General features: G+C 51.8%; 1 long non-coding RNA gene across 1 annotated transcript; it reads right to left on the reverse strand.

Annotated features, from left to right (window-relative positions):
• Positions 1 to 12,165: 12,165 nt before the first annotated feature.
• Positions 12,166 to 17,694, reverse strand: LOC126950554 (uncharacterized). Its single transcript, XR_007724218.1, has 2 exons — positions 15,107 to 17,694; positions 12,166 to 12,472 (listed from the first exon to the last, which is right to left on the reverse strand). It is a non-coding gene; the product is annotated as an uncharacterized LOC126950554 (long non-coding RNA).
• Positions 17,695 to 18,044: the final 350 nt, after the last annotated feature.

Here is an 18,044-nt window from a genome sequence, read left to right on the forward strand (position 1 = left end):
GAACACACGTGGTCTCTGAGGGGAGGTGGTGGATCTCCCTGGGCATCTGTCATCCTGGGACTGGGGACTGGGTGTCGTGGAAGAAGGTGACACTGGGCAGACACCAAGAGCGGGAGAGCTGCAGGCCGGTATCAGAGCCTGTATCAGAACCCATGTCAGAGCAGAGTGGCCCCCGAGCGGGAGGGAGCCGGAGCTCACTGCTGGAGGAGGACCTGCATGTGAGGACGTGAGTCTGAGGCCTGCAGAGAAGCCAGGTGAGACACTGCTGTGCTTCTCTGGGCCACGGCCCCTCATGGCTGCATCCCATCACCAGAGCTCCTGTGCCTCACCCACCCATGATCATAGAAGACAGTCTGCATGTCCTCAGCTCTGTCCTCCAACCGGCTGCCCAGGAGGCCTCCCTGGCTGCTCCCCAAACTGCACATGCCCTGAGTCAGCCCTGGGGCCTCATGGACCCTCCTCTGTTCACGCATCCCAGCAGCGCGCAAACTGTCCCTGTCGGCTCCCACTGACATGCTACAGGATCTCAGGGCAGCCCCGCCTGGCAGGTTCAGCAGGGATGGGATTCTGTGTCCTTTTCCTTCTTGCTTCTGACCTTTACCTGAAGCTCTAACACCAAGAGTGTGCCAGACAGTGGCGTCCACAGTGACAGGAGCCTGGGCAAGGGCGGCCATCCCCTGCTGCAGAGACGGACATCAGTGTCCATGGAAACAACGCGGCGCGGGGAGCGGCAGGTCTGGTGTCAAAGCTACTCACACTTCCCGCCTGGGCAAGAGCAGGAACTCGGCAGGCAGAGAGCTGGTGGAGCTTTCCACGGAAAACCACAACCTTCGAAGAGCCCGGCCTCCCTCTGACGAGCCACTTCTTTCCAATCAGATGCACTATTGACGAGGCAGCCTCCGCTGCCTGTCTCTCATCAGAGCACCTGGTAATTTATACTTGTGGTTTCCGCCTTGATCAATAAACACAATGGAGAAGACACACCGTCGATTTCTACAGGAGGGGCAGAAGCACACAGGCCTGTGTGCAGAGCTTCATTTGGGCTCTTCGGAAGGGAAGTAAACCCAGCAGAGGAAATGTCAGCCCGCTGAAAGGGCAGCAGTTTCCCTTTCCCTGTGGGATTTGTGTTAGCAAGTTTGCAAGTGGAAAATGCATTTGGAACTGCCAGTCCCCTACAGCCCTCACAGGGAGGTGCAATGTTAATCCTGTCACTATTTTAAAACTTGTCTCAGAGTTGGGAGTAACTGAAATCGTTTGGAGCTTAATTTTGCATGAGGACATAGCAAAGCATGACAGAAGGGAAAAAGAAAATGCTGGCAAAGGATTTGAAACTGCCCTAAGAGGGCAGCCGGATCCTCAGCTGGGTCAGAGCAGATGAGCCGAGACTGAGGACGCAGGGGTGGTGTGGTCTCGGGAGGGACCTGCTGCGGAACCACTAAGGAGGGAGGCTGAGGGGTGGGAGAAAGCCCAGGGCTGTAATCGTAGCCCCTGGAGCCTGATTTAAAAGACTGGAGGAGGCAAAACCTTTTCTAGGTGACATCCACCCAGAGCGTGACCCTGTGGCCTCAGTGTCTGCTGGGCACGGCTCTGCCTGCAGCCAGCCCTGCCACCATCCCTTCCCTTCTAGGGGTGTCCGAGTGTGGGGCAGCCAGGCTGCTGTCTGCCCACAGCACAGAGGAGGAACTGAGGACGCAGGGCCCGTGCAGGACGGCACGCGGTCAGCCCAGAATTAGGACCTAAGGTTGACCCTACAGGTTCCCACAGTACACACATGCAGCACGTGCATGCACATGTATACAGAGGCACATGCACACACAATCATGCCTAGCCATAGAATCACACCCTCCCACTCACACTCACACCCACACACCCTCCTGCAAGCACATGCACACACACCCACACTCACACCCACCCTCCCACAGGCACGGTGCACACCCACACTCATGGTCACGCCCTCCCACAGACACAACCACACCCACACCCTCCCACAGGCACAAGAGCACACACTCCTTTCCCCCCACACTACCTGTACACCCATGGGCACCTGTGCTCTCCTGTGGTCTGGATCTGCCCTCTGTGCGCACAGCCTGCACCTGGCCCCATGTGAGTGACTCATGTGGATGCTCTGCAAGTGAGACCCAAGGTGGGTGTCCTGGCACTGCCCGGCCTGGCTGTCAGGAAGCTCTGCCAGACAGCCGCCTCCTCCCTGATGCAGGCTTCTTCCCAAGGATGAGCTCACTGATGTGTTTTCCACCAGTATTCGGTGTCCCCAGTCACCCAGGCCTGGGGCTGGACAGTGCCAGGGGCAGATGTGCCATGTGGAGAGGCCAGGCAGGGCAGGGGCAGCTTGTCCGCCGGGTGGCACCTAGACAGCTGTGTGGGGCGCAGTGTTCCCACTCTCATCACCAGCCCTCACTTTCAACTGCCTCTGAGTATTCTGTGGCGGCTGCTCTGGCTGGGGCCTCAGGTGTAGCCTGCTGAAAATCTCATGGCGTCCAGGCCCCATCCCCAACTGGCCCAGGGCAACCCTGATTTCCTACTCACCGGAGGGGCCTCCCCGCCGCCTGCCCAGCCAAGAGCCTTGTAGGAGCCCCTCTCCAGCCTCACACTACCAGCCCCTTCAAATTGCAGCACTCAGGTCCTTAGGAAAGGTGTTTTTTATCAAGTTAGCTACTTTTTATACTTATGAAGAAGTTCCATGACATGGAGCAAAGGAGAGTTGATTTTCAGCTGTGATTTCTGCCTGCAGAGCAATGTCTAGTTCCTGCTGTTTTTTTCTGATGGGCGCTGCAGTGACTGGGGGTCCCATGTGCCGTCGGTGGGGGCTTAGCTGGCCTGGTCTGCAAGTTCCTACTGACATCACAACCTGCTCCTTCTCTCTGTCCTTAAGGGTCAGAAGATGGGGAAAGGTTCATGTTTCCACTTCTGTATTCTGTTACGTTCAGGCTTTTGGGGGAGGCTTGTGGGGAAGGGGCTGTGTCCCCACTCCTTCCTTTCTTCTTATGTATATATTTACATCCACTCCGTCACCATCAACATGATTCACGGAACTCTGTCACCACAGAAGCTGTGCTAAGGCCTGGGCATTCGTGTGACATGGAGCCTGCAAGATCTGAAGTCTTAATGAGCTGCTTGCAGGAAAAGATCAAGTTTCACAATCGAGAATTATGGGGCATGATTTCTGCTGTGGCAAGGGGCCAGGGCCGTCTCCTGGAGGAAATCTGGAGAGAACATGACATAGCCAGGCCAGCGTACGCAGAGGCGCTGGCAGGGGCCCCTCCCAACCTGCCCCTGCATGTGCGGGGCTTCGCTCAGGAACAGGGGCACAGCTCCACTTCCAAAATGCGAGGGGTAGGGGCCCCGGTGTTGGACGCCTTCCGAGCCCTGGAGCCCTGGGAGGGGCTCACAAGCCCACCTGCCTGAGTCGGGCGTTGGGCGGGCAGAGTGTCAGGGCCTCTGCCCCTGCTGGCCCAGATAATTCCCTGGCCCTCCTCAAGTGCAGCTCCCATGAAGATAGACCCAGACTCTGAGCCACGCATCGGGCCAAGCATCCCAAGGTGGTGGAACCCAGTCAGGAGTCAAGACCAGAGGCCGGAACTGCCCACACCCATGTTCCTTCCACAGGGCCCGCCTGGCCAGTGGCGACACTGATACCATCCCATGGAAGCTCTGTGAAAATTAAAGGGAATGGTGCATGTTTGGAGGCCACGTGCAGCAAGTGACCGGTAAACACCCACCATTTATGCTTGGTTTTCATCACTGGGCCAGCAGGGGCAGGACCCCAGCAGAGGCCTGAAACTGGGCAGTGCCAAACCTCAGAGCCTTTTCCGACACATACATATCCACCTGTGTGGGTGTGTGGATGTGTGTGGGTGTGTAGGTGTGTGTGTACACCTGTGTGTGTGAAAATATCTGTGTTTGTATTTGTGTGTGTGTCCGTGTCTGTGACTCTGTGGGGGTGTGGGTGTGCAGGTGTGTGTGTACATGTGTGTGTCTGTGAAAATATCTGTGTATTTGTGTGTGTGTCCATAAGTGTCTGTGTCTGTGTGGATGTGTGTGGGTGTGTAGGTGTATGTGTACACCTGTGTGTGTGTGTGTGAAAATATCTGTGTTTGTATTTGTGTGTGTGTCTGTGTCAGTGTCTGTGTGGGTGTGCATGCCCATGAGTGTGAGTGCATGTGTGCGGGTGTGTAGGTGAGTGTGTCTGTGTGTGAGTTTGCAGGTATGTCTGTTTGTGTTGATGTGTGTGTCCATGAGTATGTGAGTGCTTCTGCGTAGGTGTGTGGTGTGAATGTATGTCTGTGTGCCTGTGTGGGTGTGGGTGTCCATGAATGTGTGAATGTGTGTCTGTGTCAGGGTGTGTGTCCGTGTCGGGGTGTGTGTCCATGTGTGAGTGTGTCAGTATGGGTGGGTGTGTCCTCTGTGAACATGTGTGGGAGTGAATGGTGTCTGTGGGAGGGTCATCACCATGGGCCGTGTCTCGAGCACATGTGGCCCTGCCTCGGTGGACCCCACGGGCCTGCTGGGAGACACAGCCCAGGTGCAGGGCATTCCACCGTCCAGGGCAGGCCTTGCTCTCAGCAGGTTTTCTCCCAGATCTTTGTCTCTGACCTTACCTGGGGTGGAAGGTTTTACCCAAGAGAAGCAGAAAGGCGTTCCTTTCCTCCTTGCTGCCCGCCAGCAAGAGGCACTCATTGCTCGTGGCAGCCAGCCGACCACTTGAAAGGGAGCTGGTACAGTCGGGCTGGGGGGAAACTTGGATTACAGCCTCGAGACGGTGCAGGGTCCAGTCACTCTGCCTGGAGCTAGGCACCGTGTCTGACGCACCGTTGCTGCTGGCCACTTCTAGGATTATTATTTCCGCTCTTTCCTTTCCTTCATCACATGCTCCTGGAAGGGGCTCAGAGGTGTCCCCACCTTCCCTGTCCTGGAAAGTCATCTCAGAAGGTCCTGTCCCAGTGGAAAGTGCTGGTGGCTCTGGGTGTCTGGGCCTAAACGGTGGGGTGTGGTCTGCTTTGCTCTGAGCAGAGCCCCTCCATGACAATGCCACAGCGTGCAGGGAAATGGGGGTGGGGGTGGGGGAAGCTGAGGGGTATCCCCACGCCTACTGCCTTGAGCTCAGACCGCTCTCTGCAACTTCTCTGGGGACCCCCACGGCCATGGGCCCTGGTCCAGTGTGGGCTCTGTCAGCCCAAGGGCTTCTGGATCAGAGTGTTACCAGCTTCCTGAGCCCATCCTCACCTCCTGAGCTCGGCCTCGGCCTCGTGAGCTCCTCCCCAACCTCTCGAACTTCTCCCCAGCCTCCCGACCTTCTCCTCAGCCTTCTGAGCTTCTCCCCAGCCTCCTGAGCCCATCCCCAGCCTCCCGAGCTTCTCCCCAGCCTCCTGAGCCAGTCCTCATTCTCCCCAGTTCCTCTTCAGCCTCCTGAGCCCGTCCCCAGCCCTAAGCCCATCCTCATTCTCCTGCACTCTTCCTTGGCCTCCTGAGCTCCTCTCCACCGTCCTGACCTTGTTCCTGGCCTCCCAAGTTCATCTTAGCTCAAGGAGAAGCTCTCGGCTCCTGCCTCCAGCAGCCCTGGACTAGATGCCTGGTTTATCAGCAACCCAGATCTGAGCCTCCTATCTCAGACCCTGAACCACAGAGCTGTGGGTACCAGGGGAAGCTCTGGGGCCTGCTTGGCTTAAGATAGGACCGTCGGCCCCAGTGCTAAGCCTGGCTTGGGGCCACCCAGGGGCGTGTGCCCTTCCTCACTTCCTTCAAGCCAGCATCGCAGTGTCGGGAAGATCTGCTCTGTCCTGGTCACAGCTGCCCCTTCCCGCAGGACCCTCAGAGACACAGGGCAGCAGAGAGACCTGAGCAGGTGGTCCTGGTTCCACGGGGCTCCCCATGTCAACCTGGACCCAGTAATTAGACTCCTCAGGTGGAAAGCCCCAAGGATCAGTGAGGTCTCGCGGGGTGAAGAGGTGAACACCATGATTGCCTTATCTCCCTCAAATACTCGGAGAGTGAACTCCTTCAGCACACATGGGCTGCAGGGCTTTGTGGGCCCCCAGGGCCCCTCTGAATTAGGCTTTTGCTCTGCCGTGGGTAGCAGCTAGTGCTCAGTAGGGGAAGACCAGGTGCCAGTTCATCTGGTCAGTCCCTGTGCAGCCTGTTGGCACAATGGGCAGGTGGCCAGGAGTTTGCCCACGTGTTTCTTTCTGAGTCTTTTGTCCAGCGGGGAATTTCTACTTTATCTGTGCAGGGTCTCTGAGCAAGGCTGACCACGGCCCAGGCCCTGAGTCTGGGCCCACAGAGGCCTCGCTGCCCCAGATGCCACATCTCCAGTGCCCTGAGCTCCACCCCTGGTGTCCATTTAGCTGAAAGCTGTGATCCTTCCCCTCTGCCATTGCTGGCAGAATTCTGGCCAAGGCCCACATTTCTAGCAGGGGCTTGAATGAGGCTTGCCTGGAGCAGTTTTGAGCAGGACCTGAGGAAGCACAGGGCCCCCCACAACACGGGTGCTGGGAGATGCTTCCTCTGGGCGGTGTCCTGATGGGGCCCTGGGGATGCTCTGGCCAGCGGGCACTTCGGAAGGTCCCTCTGCTGCTCTGCTGAGGACGTGACGATTCCTCAGCGTGGCCACTCAGGTCCTTCCCTTTCTCCAGTGCCCAGAGCCGTGTGCTGTCTGGGATTCTGCTCTATTACTTGGGAGCCACCAGTGCCCATGGCAGGAGCTGCAGGCCCAGGGTAGCATGGGCCTTGGGACCTTGAGGAAGTGCTCAGTCACCCACAAGCTGACCCACCTGTCCCAGGGCCATCAAGCCACCAACGGCAGGGAGAGAAGGTGACAGGATGCAGGTGGCTGTCTGGGCCGTGTCTGCCTGGGGTGTAGGAGATGTCAGGGAACACAGGCCCCACTCGGACGCAGACTCAGCTCCTAGACGCGTGGCCGCTGTCCACCAGAGCCTCTCTGTGGGCCCGTGCCTGGGGCACACAGAGCCCAGCATGTGAGCCCACCTGTCGCTGGTGGAGAGGGTACCGCAGGTGTCTAATGGGGGGCAGAGGGTGGATAATAGCTCCCTCCGGAAGTCACTGCCCGTCCAAGTCACGAAGCTTCCGTCAGTCCCCTGCTGCCATTGTAACAGGCATTGTTCAAAGCAGTGCCTTTGCCCTCTCCCGGCTCTGGAGGTGACACGTCTGCAACGGGCCTCACTGGGCTAAAACCCAGGTGTCAGCCAGGCCAGGCCTCCTGGAGGCTCCGGCAGGGTCCCCTGGTCCACTCCTAGAGGCCCCCGCATTCAGTGAGCGTTCCTGGACCCTCCAGCGGCTGCCTTCCTAGTCACGTGGGTCCCCCTGCAGTCAGATCCCTCTCGGGACAGGTCATTGCCTGGGCCTCACTCAATCCTGCAGGACGCTCTCCCCATCCCCAAGCCCTTAATGTATCCCATCTGCACGGATCCCAAGGATTCCGACGTGGACATCTCCAGGGCCATCACCCTCCTACCACAGCATCCCCTGGCCTCAAGGGCTGACCGGCTCAGTGTGGGAGACACCAGGGTCCGGGCCAGCCTTGTGGCCTCCAGGCACCCTCTCCCATCAATTCTCCATCAGGCGCCAGGCTAATCTCAACCCCCAAATCCCTTTTGGTGCCATTGCCGTAAAGATAAAACCCAGGCTGGGCGTGGTCCCCACCTCCGCAGCTGCAGCTCTGCCCTCCCCGCCGGCCATTCCCCTTCCTGCTGCCAAGCCCGGGTCATGGCCTCAGCCCCAGCTTCTCACCATTCCCAGATTTAGTGGACTCTCTGGGGCCCTGTGTCTCACCTGCTTCTCCTAATTCTTATGTGGAGTCATGGAGGATCCCCATATTGGGTTTTAGGGTTCAGAATCAAACCCAACCCAGCAGGCTCCTCTCCTGGGAAGACCCCATCAAGGACCCCTCCCTTCCCACTGCTCTGTGAGCCTGCAGGGCCCACCGTGGCCCTGATCTGACAGTGTCTCAGCCTGGTGGGGAGGGTGCCGCAGGGGAGCAGCCAGCAGCACATATCTCACGACCTCCCCAAGGCGATGTGTGTCGACGTCCACGAGTGTCTGCAGGTGCGTGTGAGCGTGTCTGCATGTGCGCATCTTGTGTAGCTATACATGTCTGTGCATGTCCACGTGTGTCTGCAGGTGCGTGTGAGCGTCTGCATGTGTGCGTCTTGTGTAGATATGTGTGTGTCTGTGTGTGTGTGTGTGTCTATTTCCATGTGTCTCTGCATGTCTGTATGTGTGCATCTCGGTGTAGATATGTGTGTGTCCATGTGTCTGTGTCTGTGTCCATGTGTGTCTGTGTGTCTGTATGTCTGTGTCCATGTGTGTCTGTGTGTCCGCATGTGTACATGCACATCTGCATGTGTCTCTGTGTCACTGTGTGTCACTGTGTATATGTGCATGTGCTTCTGTGTGCGTGTCCATGTGTCTCTGTGTGTCTTTCTGCCTGTGTCTAAGGTTCACAGGACAGAAGCCAGAGCCCCACTTCTCTCAGGGTCACGGGGAGGTCAGTGTCCTGGAAAACACGTCCCCCAGGGGTCTCTGACTCACAGAACCACTTCCTCATGCCCTCCCTGTCCCCACAGCTGGGGAGCACAGGCGCCCACAGCTCAGACCCGCAGCTGTGACTCACCCACCTGCTGGCCTCCAGCTGGGCCACTGCCCAGGAAGGGTAGCTGAGGACAGGGAGGAGCCCACGGGAGGCAGGGTCCCAGGCAGGGTCTCTTTGGGCCTGCACCCAGCTTGCTCAGTGGCACTGGGCAGCCCTTTTCTCACAGGACGGGAGGCCTCCAAAACCCTTTGTGCCTGAAGCCCAAGACCACTGGGAAGGGCCTGTGAGTGGGGCAGCCACGCAGGCCTCTCACCCTGGCCGGTGCTGACCCCCCAGTGAGCGAGACGGCATTTCACTGGGTCTCGATCTGCACACGTCCGAGTTTGCAAACACGGCTTCGCATCTGTTTCTCCCGAGGGAGATGCCCCTTCACGTCTCGGGGTCTTTTCCCCATTCTTACTGATTTGTAGAAATTCCTTACATATTCCCGAGGTCTACCTTTCGTTAGTTATGTCCCCGGTGAGTATCTTCTCATTTTTAGCTTCTCTTTCACTTTCTTTGAGGTTATTTTGACCAATAGTTTTTTTTTAATGTACTCACAGTTTATCAGACTCCTATTTCATAGCCAGGGCTTCCTATAGTGTATTTAAGAAACCCTTCCCTATGCCAAGCTCATAAATTGTCCACCTACATTTTCCAGCCAAAGTTTTAAAGGAAAACTCTGACATAAGTTCTTGCCCCGTCTGGGGCTGGCTTTGTGTATGTTGGGAAATAGGGATCTCATTTCTTTTTCCACACGGAAAATCATTTTCCCACACCCAGTGACTGCTCTGTTCTTGTGGGAAGGGAAACCCCACAGGAGAACAGGGCGGCAGGGCCCAAGGGAAGGACGAGTGAGGCCCAGCCCAGATGCTGCCCCAGGAGTTGTGAAACTCTAGGATGAGTTCAGCCTGGAATGACTTTAATCCACTCTAATCTGAGGATAAAACTCGGAGAAGTCTTTGCTTCAGGTGAGTGTGCAGTTTGCACAATTAGCCAAATGCCGTCAGTACCAGGCTTTGGGGTTTTCTGTTCTCCTCTCACAGAAAAGGGTATGGCAGGCAATGCGGGCACCAAACTGAAGGGGGTGTGCATGTGTGTGCTTCTCTACAGTGTGTCTGTATATATGTCTGTGTGTACATTCAAGCCTGTGTATGTGTCTTTCTGTGTCTGCATGTGCACGCATGTGTCTACGTGTGTGTGCATGTGTGCCTGTGTATATGTGTGCATGTGTGTCTCTGTATGTGTCTGTGTGTCTATATGTGTCTGTGTGTGCACACACATCCCTATACATGTGTGTCTCTGTGTGTGCACGTGTTTGTATGTGTATGTGTGTGCACATGCATGTCTGTATGTGTTTCTGTATGTATGTGTGCACATGTCTGCATATGTGTAGGTAGCTGTGCATGTGCGTGCCTGTATGTGTCTGCATGTCTGTATGTGTCTATATGTGCGCATGTGTGCATGCATGTATGTGTGCATGTGTCTGTGTGGATACTCATGTGTGTCCATGTGTGTGTATATGTGCACATGCATGTCTGTATGTGTGTGCATGTGTTTCTATGTGTGTGCACATGTCTCCATATGTGTATGTAGCTGTGCATGTACATGTCTGTATGTCTGCATGTCTGTATCTATATATGCACATGTATGCATGCATGTGTGTCTGTGCATGTGTATGTGTATACATGTCTGTGTGTATGTACGTGTCTATATGTCTGTATGTAAATGCCTGTGTGTACATGAGTTTGTGTGTCTCTGGGTGTGTGTGGTACAAGAGCAGGTATAGGTATGTGTATGAGTGCATGTCTGTATGTGTGCCTGTGTGTGCGTGTGTGTCTGTGATTGTGTGATGGGCTCACTCGGTGCTGTAAGGATAGGTCTGTGCTCCTCCAGGCCCTATGAGGCCCCACCCCCTGAGCGTAGGGAGACCTGCCCTCACATTGTGTGTGAAGAACAGTGGGTGGGGGCGGGCACTGGAGTGCAGATCGGCGGGGGGGCGGCCTTAGCCCATGGTGTCTGCAGAGGGGATGGGGGCATCTGCTCCCGGAACCACACTCTTTTTCCTTCGGAGGCAGATTCCATATCCTCAGCTGGAGTTCAGTGCTGAGGCTTTAAGTCCAAAACCTCAGTTGTAGGGTCAGGAGCAGGGGCTCCAGGTCTGGGGCCAGAACGTCGGCAGGTGGCTCCCGTCTCGTGCAGATGTGGTGCCTGCATCACCCCATTCTCTGCCAGGACCCTGCAGGTTCAGATGCACATCAGGGACTGTGGCTCCCACCTTCCCTGCTCCTAACTCTTCTGCCCTCCCAGGCACCCCCCACCTCCAGTCCTGGGCTCACCCCAGCCATCACTTCAGGCAGGAGAGTCCCCATTCATTCATTCAGAAAGGCTCTGGCCATCCGCCAGGCTCAGGGCAGAGTGCAGCTCTACCACTTCCAGCCAGGTGATCCTAGTCGCGTTCATGAATCTCCCAGCCTCAGATCCTACCTCTCTCAGTGAGGCAACAGCACCTGGTACCCAGGTGGTGGCCCAGGGTGGCCGTGGAGTGAGTCACTGGGGAGGGCTCCTGGGTCCTGGGCATCTGAATTGGACTCAGAAAATCCAGTGCAAATGGGGCAGAGCAACAGTGCGTTTGCGGCAATGGTCCTGGGTCCACAGCACAGTCCCGGGCATCCACTGAGTTCTCAATTAAATCAAAACCCCCTTCCACAGAAAGCCCCTCTCCACACTCAGAGGAGGTGGAGAGGCTGGAAGTGTCTCTTAATGAACTGTTTACTGCGAAATGCCTTTCACCTTCCAAGCTGCAGTCTTCGAATTAAACCTGGCATTTGAATGCAATAATGAAGAGAGGGGAGCTCCTCTGTCAGCCAGCAGGACACGATGAAAATCCAATTAAGTTGTGCATTTTAATTCCCTTGCCTGCCTGGGCTCATTGCTGGATGAGGGAGAGGGAGCACGCAGTTTTCAGTAGTTTATCTGCACAGCCCAGAGGCAGGTGTTTTACCCGCTGACAATAAAACCCAACAGAGCTGTGACCAAATGGGTGCAAAATAGCGAGTCACTAAAAACGAGCATCGTGAATGCCCGTCTTTCAATACCAGAGACGGAAAGTGCTGGAATAAAGAGATTAAGGAATTAATTGTATTTAGGATGCTCTCACTAGCAGACCCCAGTGCAGGAAAAGTTCCTGGCCACCTGCCAGGACCACACAATGGGATTATGTGGGCCCCAGGAGAAGGAACCTGGCTGGACACCCCTGTTGGTTCAGCAAGGAATCAGCCCAGACGTTTGGAACCTGAAAGCACTGAGGTCTTAAGTCATGAGACTGGGGTTGAAAGAAAGGCACAAAAATAGAAAATAAAAGAGAAAGAAAGAAAAGAGAAGGGAAGAAAGCCAACGCCCTTGCAAGGTTCTTGGTCTTCCAGGGAGAACAGGAAAATCCACCTCGGTTCATTTCTTAGAACTTAATGAGAAAACAGAGGTACTGTCCTCACTTGAATTAATTTTTACATTTAAAATCTGATAGTAAGAAGGAAAGGGTATGTTAGAACTGCAAGAAAATATATGTAGTAACTACAGATTTTATCATCCAGTACCCTGGGGCTTTGAGGGCAGGACACACCTAGGACAGCAGGGTACGAGCACCCTGCAGAGCGAGCTGCCTCCAGAATGGCCACCCACACCAGGCACGGCTTGTGCCCCCACTCCTCCTCGTTCCCTGGGAACTGGCAGGCCCATCGCTGCTCTGGGCCAGGTGCTGGCCTGGCTCCTCATGAAGGCAGCTCTGCGTCCCTCAGACTCTGCTGGAAGCGTCCCGCAGATAAGAGAATTCTGATCTCCGCCTCCAGGGATGGGGTGTCCACGGCATGTCTGCAGGTATGAACACACAGTTTGGCATGAACACGTGCCTTTAGCGTTCTCTGGGACTAGACTGGGCAGATTAACAAGGTACCTTAAAACATGGGTGCCCAACCCCAACCGTGGACAGGTACTGGCCCGTGGCCTGTTAGGGATGGGGTCGCATAGCCTCCCGTCGCATCAGCGGCGGCATTAGATTCTCACAGGAGCATGAACCCTACTGTGAACTGTGCACACGAGGGATCCCAGTTGCGCATCCCTTATGAGAATCTAACTAATGCCTGAGGGTATGAGGTGGAGGAGTTTCATCTCAAACCATCCCCCCAACCCCACCCTCATCCCACAGTCCGTGCAAAAATTGTCTTCCACGAAACTGATGCCAAAATGGTTGGGGATGGCTGCCTTAAAACACAAGACCGATTTATACTAAAGGAGCAACATGCACTGATATTTACACACAGGAGAGGAGCCACCTGACCTAAAGGAACACGGTCCATTCGTCCTGCAGGAAGTGAAATTTACACACAGGAGAGGAGCCATGTGACCTAAAGGAACACAGTCCATTCCATCCGGCAGGAAGTGAAATTTACACACAGGAGAGGAGCCACCTGACCTAAAGGAACAGGTCCATTCCGTCCTGCAGAAAGTGAAATTTACACACAGGAGAGGAGCCACCTGACCTAAAGGAACACGGTCCATCCCGTCCTGCAGGAAGTGAAATTTATACACAGGAGAGGAGCCACCTCACCTAAAGGAACAGGGTCCATCCCGTCCTGCAGGAAGTGAAATTTACACACAGGAGAGGAGCCATGTGACCTAAAGGAACACAGTCCATTCCATCCGGCAGGAAGTGAAATTTACACACAGGAGAGGAGCCACCTGACCTAAAGGAAAATGGTCCATTCCAGTCCTGCAGGAAACAATCAGTGCTTCTTAAATTTGATGCCGTTCTCACCTAGTCCAGTGGCTATTTCTCCTCCTACTTTCCTGGAAGAACACCACTGCTAGGCTCTAGGTTTCTGACAGCTCAGCCACTTTAAAGCAGGAAATCCAGCTGCCTAGGACCCATCTTGGTCTGTCCTTCACTCAGTGTGACCTGGAGGTTCCTTCGTCTTATTATGTGAAGGTTATGATCTCACACCCAGAGTGCAGCAAACATTAAAACCTGGCATTATGAATGTGGATTCTTCCACAGAACAGATTCCTAAATCATGGTATACTATCTGATTAAATGGAATATTAAAATGAATGAGCTAGAATTTATAAATTAACATAGATAATCTAAGAACAAATTAAATACAGGGACACCAGCAAGATTGTGAACTAGGAAGCCCCAGGGAGCCCTCGTTCCCCGACCTAGACACTGGTTAGTAATAATCTATGGGCAGAACAGCCGGTGTAAGAACTCCAGAATCCAATTAGGAAGTTGCAGCACCCGCTGTGAGTGCAAAACCCAGAAGCGCTACATCTGAGCAGGTAAGAAAAAAATGTCACTGCATTTTGTGCACTTGTGCCTACTGCTCCCTGGCATGAGAGGAGCCCTCAATGCCTGGCTTCTCTCTAGAGAGGGAGAGAGAAGAGTGGAACGTGTTCTCGCTTTTCAGGGGGCTTCCCATGGGACTGTATCTGCCTCACCTGACTCAGAGCACTGAGGGGAACTTGCAGAGTTTGAATGTCGGGTGAGGGGCTGCTGAGAGCAAAGATGAGCGCTTTCGTTCAGCACAAAGGAGCCTGCAGAGCCACAGACACCAGAAGACCGAGGCCTCCTGAAAACCAGGGGCAAAATTCTCACTGGGAAGTTACTTACACAAGCCCAAAGAAGATGCATCCCCAGAAAAGGCTGAGAAGTTTCCAGAATCTCTACCTGGGCTGATTAGTGAAGGTACAAAGCCAGTTAATGAAGACAGCGAGAAGTGGCAATTTATTTGAAATGCGAAAATATCAATACAAGATCACAAGGCATACAAAGAAACGGGAAGCCAAGGCCCAGTCAAAGGAACAAAATAATCTCTGGAAATGACCCTAAAGAAACAGAGATGAATTAACTGACCATTCAAGATAACCATCTTAAAGACGCCCAGTGAGCTAAATGAGAACACAGACAACTAATCACTTTCAGAATATGATTTATGAACAAAAATGAGAATATCAACAGAGATAGAAATTATAAAAAGAGAACAAAACAGAAATTCTGAAACTGAAGAATAATTGAATTTTAAAACTCAGTAGAGGAGTTCAACAGCAGACTTGGTCAAGAAGAAAGAATCATCAAATTTGAAGAAAAGTTATCTGAAATTATTGAGTGAGAGGAGGAAAAAAAAGAATTAAGTAGTGAGAGCCTACGAGACTTACAGGAAACCATCAAGCAGAATAATGTGGGTAACCTCAGAAATGTTAAGGGTTTGATCCCAGACCATTGCCATAATGTGAATATCACAGCAAAGTGAATCACACAATATTTTGGTTTCCTGGCGCATATAAAAGTGATGATTATACTATACTGTAGTCTGTTAATTGTGCAATAGCGTTGTGTCTTAAAAAAAAAAGTATATACCTTAATTAAAATCCTTTTTTGTTTTGCTGAAAATGCTAATGATCATCTGAGCCTTCAACAAGTCATACTTTTTTCATGATGGGGGCTCTTACCTCAGTGTTGATGTCTGCTCACTGATCAGCGTGGTAGTTGCTGAAGACTGGGGTAACTGTGAGAATTTCTTAAGACAACAGTGAATTTTGCCTCATCAGCGGACTCTTTCTTTCCCAGAGGACTTATCTGCACTATGTAATGTGGTTTCACAGCATTTGACCCACAGTAGAACTTCTTTCAAATTTGGAGCCAATCCTCTGAAACCCTGCTACTGCTTTACGCAATGTTCTGAATCACTTCTTGTCGCTTCAAGAATGTTTATCTCTACCAGGAGTAGATTCCATCGAAAAAACAACTTTCTTTGCTCATTCATAAGGAGAAACTCTTCATGAAAGTTTTATCCTGAGATTGCAGCAATTCTGCCACATCTTCAGGCTCCTCTTCTCTTTCTAGTTCTCTCACCGTTCCCACCGCATCTGCAGCGGGAAGTCTTGAACCACTCAAAGTCACCTGTGAGGGTTGGGATTAAATCCCTCCAGACTCCTGTTCATGTTGATATTTTGCCTTCTCCCATGAAACAGGAATGTTCTTAATGGCATCTAGAGTGGTGAATTCCTTCCAGGAGGCATTCCATTCGCTTTGTCCAGATCCATCACAGCAATCACTATCTATGGCAGCTGTAGCCTTAAGAAATGTGTTTCTTAAATAATAAAACTGAAAGGCAGAATTACTCCTTGATCTGTGGGCTGCAAAAGGATATTGTGTCAGCAGGCAGGAAAAGAATATGAATTTCCTTGTACATCTCCATCAGAGCTCCTGGGTGACCAGGTGCATTATCAATCACCACAAATATTTTGAAACACATATTTTTTCTGTACATAGGTCTCAACAGGGGGCTTAAAATATTCAGTAAACCACACTGTAACAAATGTGCTGTCATCAAAGCTTCATGTGCCATTTATAGAAGCAAGCAGAGTAGATTTGACATAATTCTGAAGGGCCTTAGAATGTTCAATATGGTAAATAAGCACTGGCTTTGACTTACAATCACCAACTGTGTCAGTAATTAGCAAGACAGTCAGTCTGTCCTTTGAAGAACTGATGCCAGGTATTAACACCTCCTCCTTAGCTCTAAAAGCCGAGATGGCATCTTATTTCAATAGAGGGCTGTTTCATCTACATTGCAAATCTGTTGTTTAGTGTCGCTGCCGTCACCAAGTGGCTTAGCTGGATCTGCCGGAGAACCTGCTGAAGCCTCTGTATTAGCATTTGCTGCTTCACCTTGCACTTTTATGTTATGGAAATGGCTTCTTTTCTTAAGCATCACGAACAGCTAGCTTCAAACTTTTCTTGTGTGCTTCCTTTACCTCTCTCAGCCTTCGCAGAATTGAAGAGAGTTAAGACCTTGCTTTGGGTTGGGCTTTGGCTTAATGGAATTTTGTGGTTGGTTTGATCTTCCACACAGACGCTAAAACTATCTTCATATCAGCAGCAAGGCTATTTTACTTTCCTATTTATGTGTCCACTAGAAGAGCACTTTTAATTTCCTTAAACAACTTTTCCTTTGCATTTATAACATGGCTACTTGGAGCAAGAGGCCTAGCTTTCAGCCTATCTTGGTTATTGACACATCTTCCTCACTAAGCTTCACTAAGGTCACTTCTGGCTTTTGACCTAAAGTGAGAGATGTGTGACTCTTGCTTTCACTTCAACACTTGGGTCATTGTAGGGCTATTAACCTAATTTCAGGATTATTGTGTCTCAGGTACTAGGGAAGCTCAAGGAGAGGGAGAAAGGTGAAGGAATGGCCAGTTGGTGGAGCAGTCAGAACATACGTAACATTTGTCAGTTCACTTCACCATCTTATACGGTATGGGCATGGTGTGTGGCTCTCCAAAACAATTGTAATAGTAACATTAAAGATCACCAATCACAGGTCACTATAACATACAGAACAATATGAAAATTATTGTTATATATGTACCAAATTATTGTTATAAATGTACCAAAATGTGACACAGAGACAAGAAGCGAGCACGTGCTGTTGGAATAATGGTGCTGGTGGACTTGCTGGATGCAGAGTTGCCACAAACTTTCCATTTGCAAAACAAAAACACACTGTCAGTTGGGCACGATGGCTCATGCCTGTAATTCCAGCATTCTGGGAGGCTGAAGCAGGCAGATTGTGTGAGTCCAGGAGTTCAAGACCAGCCTGGACAGCATGGCAAAACACTGTCTCTACAAAAAATAAAAAAAATTAACCAAGCATGGTGGTGCACACCTGTAGTCCCAGCTACTTGGGAGGTTGAGGTGGAAGGATTGCCTGAGCCTGGTAGGAGGAGGTTGCAGTGAGCCGAGATCATGCCACTGCACTCCAGCCTGGGAGACAGAGCAAGACCTCATCTCAAATAATAAACAAAAACAACAACAACAACAAAAACCCCACAATGTCTGTGAAGTGCAATAAAGAAAAGCACAATAATAAAAGATATGCCTGAGCACATATTTGGGAGTTCCAGAATAGGGAGAGAAAGAGGTGAAGGCCTATTTGAAAAAATCATGGCTGGAAACTTCCCAGATTTGAGCAAAAGAATGGACATCATAGTTCAAGAAATTCAACTAGAATAAATCCAAAGAGACCCATTATATTGAAACTGTCAGAAGTCAAAGACAAAATAAGAATCTTGAAAACAGCAAGAGAAAAGTAACTCATCAGCACAAGGGAGCTCCCATAAGATTATAAGTGGGTTTCTGATCAGAAACTTTGAAGGTCAGAAGGGAGTAGAATGATATATATTCAAAGTGCTACAAGAGTAAAAACTGCCAGTCAAGAACACTATATCAAGCAAAATTCTTCTTCAAAAATCTCCTTCCCGAATAAACAAAAGCTGAGATAATTCAACACCATGAGATATTCCCTACAAGAAATGCTAAAAGGAGTTCTTTGAGTTGAAATAAAAGGACACTAGACAACAACATCAAACCACATGAAAATAT

Source organism: Macaca thibetana, chromosome 3, assembly GCF_024542745.1.
Source record: "Macaca thibetana thibetana isolate TM-01 chromosome 3, ASM2454274v1, whole genome shotgun sequence".
NCBI lineage: Eukaryota > Metazoa > Chordata > Mammalia > Primates > Cercopithecidae > Macaca > Macaca thibetana.